Source organism: Helianthus annuus, chromosome 10 (genome assembly GCF_002127325.2).
Source record: "Helianthus annuus cultivar XRQ/B chromosome 10, HanXRQr2.0-SUNRISE, whole genome shotgun sequence".
NCBI classification, from domain to species: Eukaryota; Viridiplantae; Streptophyta; class Magnoliopsida; order Asterales; family Asteraceae; genus Helianthus; species Helianthus annuus.
Window position 1 is genome coordinate 136,259,928 of NC_035442.2, and position 7,693 is coordinate 136,267,620.

Here is a 7,693-nt window from a genome sequence, read left to right on the forward strand (position 1 = left end):
TGACAACCAATGAAACATGTAAGTGAAGAAGGACTTACCGGAGCTTCATCGGTTGGGACTTACCGGTGGTTCATCATCGCACGCTCAACGCTCCAGATCTGAGAGAAAGATTGGATTTAAGATTTACAATCGCCAATCTGAGAGGAAGAGAGATAAAGAGAGAGAATGGAATGGGAAGGGATTGTAGGTTTGAAATTTGAAATGGGATTTGGGGGTCGTGCATTTCATTTGTCTGAGTTAAAGGGTATAAGTGGAAAGTGATGTGAATTTTTATTTCTGGTGCTTTAAACATTTGTACATCATGCTTTAGAGGTGATGCGGGCCCAAGCGTAGAAGAGCGGGCCATCCGGTACTTGGAGGCCCAAGATCGCGTCACAAAAGGGGCCTCACTGAAATGGCTCTAACTTGGGCTACGGAGGTCCGTTTGGGGCCTGTGACCAGTCAAAACGAATGGGAGAACGAGCTCTATCTTGCTGCAAACGCCTATGGCGGTTTGGGTCATCGTCCGGGCCGAAAAAACGCTTATTTCTATTAGTTTTTTTCCATTTTTATGTTTTTTCAAGTATTTTGGGCATTTTGTTTTTGGGCTTGTGTTTGGCCCGTTGTTTTTTTTTAGGCCCGTTTCGAATTTCTGTCATTATTTATATGTCCCTTTAGTGAATGAAACAATCAGACTTGAATTTTGAGAAAAGTTATTTTTCACTTCAAATTCCGTGGCCTTTGGGTTGCAATTTGGGGGTTGGGGAAGAGACACACGGGTATTCGTAGAATCAACGTGTTGATCTTCGTTTTTCGTATCACTCACTACATCAAGAGGTGTTTTAAGTAAGTGGCAAATTACCTTAAGTCGTCCTGCGGATATGCTTTATTATATAGTATATATAGTATATGCGATGAAACAAAATTCCTCAACATGTGTGGTCCTGGTTACTTCATCTTTCCTTCAAACAACAAATTCAGTATACTTATCGGTATCAATATAAGAATAAAGAAACAAACTTTAATGCAAGAAAAGAAAAGAAAAGATGTTGGAGCTTACCAAGGAGCAGATCGATAATCACCCTCATCCCCTGCCACTGCAGGAGTCATAGCAGCGACCCCTTCTCATGTTGCCGCCTTACCGACACCTAAAACGAAATCCTAGCCACCGGATTCCTCGGACCGATTTGACAACCAATGAAACATGTAAGTGAAGAAGGACTTACCGGAGCTTCATTGGTTGGGACTTACCGGTGGTTCATCATCGCACGCTCAACGCTCCAGATCTGAGAGTAAGACTGGATTTAAGATTTACAATCGCTAATCTGAGAGGAAGAGAGAGAAAGAGAGAGAATGGAATGGAAAGGGATTGTAGGTTTGAAATTTGAAATGGGATTTGGGGGTCGTGCATTTCATTTGTCTGAGTTAAAGGGTATAAGTGGAAAGTGATGTGAATTTTTATTTCTGGTGCTTTAAACATTTGTACATCATGCTTTAGAGGTGTTTTAAGTAAGTGGCAAATTACCTTAAGTCGTCCTTCGGATATGCTATATAATATAGTATATATATATATATACATATATATATATAATATATATATATATATATATGTTACACTAAAGACATTTTGTTAAAATATGTTATATTATTTATCAAAATCCATTAAAATACCTATTAAAATTTTATAGGACTTGACCTGCCTCGACTCGGACCGGAAAATAGTATTACTGTGACACTTCGGTTCCTTCCCGCACAAACTTATTGTACGAAACGATCACGTAAATCTATTAAATTAGAAATCTAAATTATAACTCTTTTTTATTTATTTTATTTATTATTTGTTTTTATGAGAATTATACAATATGTTAATGCATAACAACAAACAAATATTTGTGTGGGACTATTGATTGGGATGCACCCTTATGGGGTCACACACATCCGATTTGTTCGGCTCAGCAGAAGCTCAGGTCCCTCATAATACCCTAATTAAACCGCACAGTAGATTGATACCAGCTCTTTCAATTGTGCGACCAATATGATGGAATTATAAATACAACAAAGCCAGCCGACATCCAGGTTTGTTGGTTGTCATCATTAGAGCACTGAATCCCAAAATCATTCCACTGCTCTCTCTCTTTCTCTCTAACATTCTTCTTCAAAACCTGCAACTCTCCGAATCTTTTCACTCCGACCAGACCTCCGGCAAACCCATTCCACTCCGGTTGTTCAATGGCAGCCCTTCCACCGACATCACCGAAAAAGATCACTGCTTCTCTCCCTCTTGTTCCCTCTCATACATTACACATTAGGTTAGTCCCGGTTATTTAATAACCGATTAATAATGAATGTTTAAATAAACAGGGACTTGTTTCTTGATAAATGAATATTCGATGCAAATGAATGCTTGATGTTAAATCTGCTATATGTTTAAGTGATATAAATGAGTTATTTAATAAACATAAGCTTTTGAAACTAAAACCAGATGATTTGTGAACTTGCCAACTTTATGCTGACACTCTACTGCATGCTTTGTAGGTAATCAGTGAAAGCAAGAGCTTGCGACTTGAGGAGTGTAGTGGTTGCGTTAACCCGTGTCGGGTTTTGAATAAATTTAAACTTGGGCTTTGAATTGAACTATTGAACTGTGCTTCCCCTATTCCCTTTTGAACGTTGTTTTAGACTCAAGACTTAAATGTGGATTTTGGTAGTCACTAATCATATTTTGATAAATTGCATTAGTTTTATAATTGTTCAATATGATTGGTGGCTGGATCCTGGTCAGTCACACGCCTCGCGGTAGTACTCCGCCAGTAGAATTTGAGGGTGTGAGAAATTGGTATCAGAGCCATTGGTTATAGTGAACTCGGTTTTGAAAAGAAAAGTCCCTATGAGAAAAACCAAACTATAACCCGTTTTTGTACCAAGCAACTTGCAACGACACTACACTCCAAGCGCAAGGCTCAACACTTTAGACTTCATAGCTCGGGCATTTGTTTGTTTGTTACTTGATCGGTGCATATGTGGTGTTATATGTACTAGTATGCTTAGTTATATATATATATATATATATATATGTATATATATATATATATATATGTATATATATATATATATATATATATATATATATATATATATATATATATATATATATATATAGGGTGGGGTTCGGCTAGAAAGTTCAAATTTCCTAAAAAGTGTAAAAAGTCATAAAACACTCTAATTTCAACCATAAAACACACCTAAAACCCACAAATAACAGAGTGAAAATTACTAAAACACCGTATTCAAACCATAATAGTTCATAAAAACTTAAAACACACAATCGTAGAACTATGAATATAAAACACAACATGCTAATCAACATAAAATACAATAATATTTGTTATTCGATAATCAGAGCCTTATCATCCAAAACACAAAACACAACCCACATATATGATGTTTTATTAATCTTCATTTTGTTATTTTTGGGTTTTTGGTATGTTTTATGGTTGACAATGTGGTGTTTTATGACTTTCTACACTTTTTAGGAAATTTGGACTTTCTAGCCAACTCCTAGCCTATATATATATATATATATATATATATATATATATATATATATATATGGGACCGCTAAAATGAGAACCACCTCGAGTTGTAAGAACCGTGGGAACTACACCGTACGGGGCGAGGTGGACCAAAATTTTTTTTCATAAACGTAGATGCGTGTATTATAAACACATTTGTAAAAAAAAATTCAAAAAAAAAAATGTCGTGTGTGTAGTTTTGAGCACCACAAGTTTGTGTTTACGGGTACCGTAAATCTTACCGGAAAATTTATGGTATCCGTAAACACAAATTTTGTGGTGCTCAAAACTACACACACGACATTTTTTTTTTTTACAAATGTGGTTATAATACACGCATCTACGTTTATGAAAAAAAATTGGTCCACCTCGTCCCAGATCAAAAAGTTCTCACGGTTCTTACAACTCGAGGTGGTTCTTATTTTAGCGCAATTCTATATATATATATACGTATATATATATATGTATGTAGGGGATGGATAATGAGAAAACTAGTTTAACTGAGAAAACAAAAAAAATAACTAAAAAAGCCTAAAAAACATACCAATTTTTTTTGCATTCGTTTATAAAAAATCACTATTTTTTATGTATGGAAAAAATTAAAAAAAAAAAAAACTGTTGTATTGCACATGTGCACTATTACGGAAATAATGCACATGTGTAGTACGCATATAATGCACATGTGCAGTACAACAAAATTTTTTTTTTTGAAAATTTATTTTTATATATAAACAATAGCGATTTTTTATAAAAATTTGCAAAAAAAAAATTGTTATGTTTTTTCAGCTTTTTTAAGACTTTTTTAGTTATTTTTCTAGTTTTCTCATTAAGATGTAGTTTTCGCATGATCCTCTACATATATATATATATATAGGTACGGGATCAGGAGAAAACGCCGTAAAGTGTGAAAACGGTGAGAACGCATCCTGGCCCAACATGTGGCGCGCGATATAATTAGGGCGTATGAGCTTTTTTGTCATTTTATCTTCCGTTTTTCACAATATTGCTTCATTTTTGGCGTTTAAGATTTTTTGGCGTTAACCAAATTCAATAATTACATCGCGTTTTAATGATTTCTTTGTATTAATATTTTGGCGTTTATGGCATTTCCAAATCGTAGGCCATTGGAACCCAAAGGTCAGAATATCTCTCTGAATGGCTTCATCCATACTAAGTATGGCTAGGACTTTTTAGGATGATGCCCCATTGTTTGTTCTTAGATTCAAAGGCATTTTAGACAAGATGACTCATTGTTCTATTATTTTTATATACATTTTGGCGTTTGTGGTTTCTTGGCGTTTTACAATCAGAAAATTATATTACAACCACAGGGGAAAAAAATAGTAGCGAAAAAAATAAATTAAAAATCCTAATCGGATCTCTCTTCACAATCTTCACTGTCATCAGTTTCTCTCTTCTTTAATACTACAAGATCTGTCACCAATATATGACGTTTTATGTAAAACTTAACAAACCCATCGGTCTAATTATTTGTTTGTCCGTTTGTTGAAGTGGCTTTTGTGGATGTTGGGGACATAGATCGATGACGTGTGGGTGGATTTTTCTCTTTGCTCTTCAACTTTATCTTCATCTGTATAATCATCCCACTCTTCAGTGTCATTGATCTCTTCTCCTCATCCAAGCCTTCTTCAAGAACAAAGAACACAAAATGACATATGACTGTCATCAGTATCTTTTTCTTGAAGATTTGTCCATCTCATGCAGCAAAATCTTACTGAGTGACTCCCCTCACCTAATAATCCATTCAGTGAAACTTCACGAAGAACAATACTGAATATCCAAGAAAGCATGTTAGCCATCTTTGATTTTTTTTAAATTTTTGGTGTTTTACAGTGAGTGGTATTTACGAATACTGGCGTTTGTTTTTTTTTTTGGTGTGATCAAATGGAAGTTGCTGAGATGTATCATTTTATACGATGTCTTTTGGCGCGTATGTTAGGTGGTGTATTATTATAATAAACTATTCGTCGTTTCAGTTACTGTTTGTAATTACTGTTTTTAATAAGCTTTATCTCTGAAGTCTATAACACGTCCCATCTTTCAAGTTTGGCGTCTTAGATTTTAATATATCAAATGTTTTTAATAATAAAGTTTCTGTCGCTTCTGTTTTACTGTTTTGTAGTTACTGTTTCTAGTTACCTTTTCGAGATTTTGGCGTTTTTTATTTTTAATGAGATCTTATATAAGGATGGCACGTTGTTCTATTTTTTCTTGTACATTGGTTTTTATACTTCTTTTTTGACTTTTTTATAATACTTGTCCAAAGTAATTTTATTATAGTTTGGGAGTTTTGGGGCGTTTTATGGCATGATGGCGTTTTCACAAGCATTTGTCTTTGTGGCGTTTTTATCATATATGACGTTGTTATTATATAACAATCAACTAAATAAGAATATATATATATATATATATATATATATATATATATATATATATATATATATATATATATATATAGGGGAAGGTTCAAATGAAAACCACTAGTTATTGTGAAAACTCGAAAACTAACTAAAAAAGCCAAAAAAAAACATACCAAATTTTTTTTTGCATCATAATTTTCGCAAGGTTTTTTATATAAAAAAATTTCAAAAAAAAATTGTGTAGTGCACATGTGTAATACTAAAAAAAAAATTTTTTTGGCCACTAAAAGTAACGATTTGAGCATAAAAAATATTAAAAAAATTTTTTATAGATTTTTTTTTATTTTTTTTAGATTTTTTAAGGTTTTTTGGGTGTTTAGTTTTCAGCATTTTAGCTTAGGGGGGGGGGGGTTTAGGTTTTTTTTTTTTTTTGGGGGGGGGGGTTAGGTTTTTTTAGGCTTTTTGGGGGTTTTAGTTTTTAGCATTTAGTTTGGGGGGGGGGGTTAGGTTTTTTTTTTTTTTTTTTTTTTGGGGGGGGGGGTTGGGGGTTAGGTTTTTTTTTAGCTATTTTAGGTTGTGTTCACATTGGTTCTCGCGGTTCTCGCAATAAATGGAGTTCTCGCATGAGCCCCTCCCAAATATGGTACAAATATGGTTATCGTACATTACATACGCTATATTTTGAGCCGTACACGTGTGCTGATTCATTTTCGGTTTAATAAGGTTAGATCAGGCAATTAACCTAATCATCAGAGGGCAAATTCGTCTCTTCATTCATTCAGCGAGAAGTTCGTTACACTGATATCCCGGTAATTATTATTCAAATCAGTTTCAAATTTTCCATAATTCTCAATTGGCAGTTTTCGTTCTTCTGTGTTAGGGTTTCATTCAATTTGTTTATTTCGATGGATCCACAGAGTAGCACTGGACGAACAGATGTTGATTTTGAAGAAAATCGACCGATCGGTGATCATGCTCAATTATCTGCTTATCAGAGAGTTTCGATTGAGGATGTTTTAAATCCGCGACCTGCAAATCCAATTCCAATTTCAAGTACAAGTCATGCAAACGAGTGTTCTAATGGTAATTATGTTTATTCAGATATCTAAATTGTTCGTATAGTTGTTTTTTGTTTTAATCGTAGCAATGTTTGTTTGTTGTTGCTTTTTTTTGAAGGTTGAATGTTGATTATACTTTTGTATTGAAAGCAACATGCAGAAAATTCGCATGTTATTACTCTAACAATTCGCATTTGATTTTATTTTTTTTATGTATTTTCGCATGTTATTCTATAATAAATCGCATATGTAATTTAGATTAATCAATATCATCATTTCGCATGCTTTTGATCATACATTTCGCATGTGTTTTTTATGACGTTTTATGTTTCTGATTTTGATTCATGTAGATGAAAGGGTTTACACTCCGGAGGTTCAAGCATCAGCTACACCTATTGTTGGAACGCAATTTATCTCTATTGAACAAGCATATGCGTTTTATCAATCATATGCTAAGTTAGCTGGTTTTTCTATTCGGAAAGGTGGTGAAGTATACAGTGGTGGTATAATCAAAACTAAGTATTTTGTTTGTTCTAAAAAGGGACATAAGCCTCTGTGTATTGATGATCATTCGAAGTCAAAAAGCAATTCAAAACAAGGAACAGGGGGACTATTAGGACTGGATGCAAAGCTCAACTTATAATTTGCACTGTGGATGGTAGATTACATACAGTAAAGAGATTTGTTGATGGGCATAATCATA

At 33.9% G+C, this 7,693-nt stretch overlaps 1 long non-coding RNA gene across 1 annotated transcript; it reads left to right on the forward strand.

Moving 5' to 3' along the window:
* Window positions 1–6,666: 6,666 nt before the first annotated feature.
* Window positions 6,667–7,383, forward strand: LOC118483002. Its single transcript, XR_004869440.1, has 3 exons — window positions 6,667–6,741; window positions 6,850–7,015; window positions 7,341–7,383. It is a non-coding gene; the product is annotated as an uncharacterized LOC118483002 (long non-coding RNA).
* The last annotated feature ends 310 nt before the right edge of the window (window positions 7,384–7,693 follow it).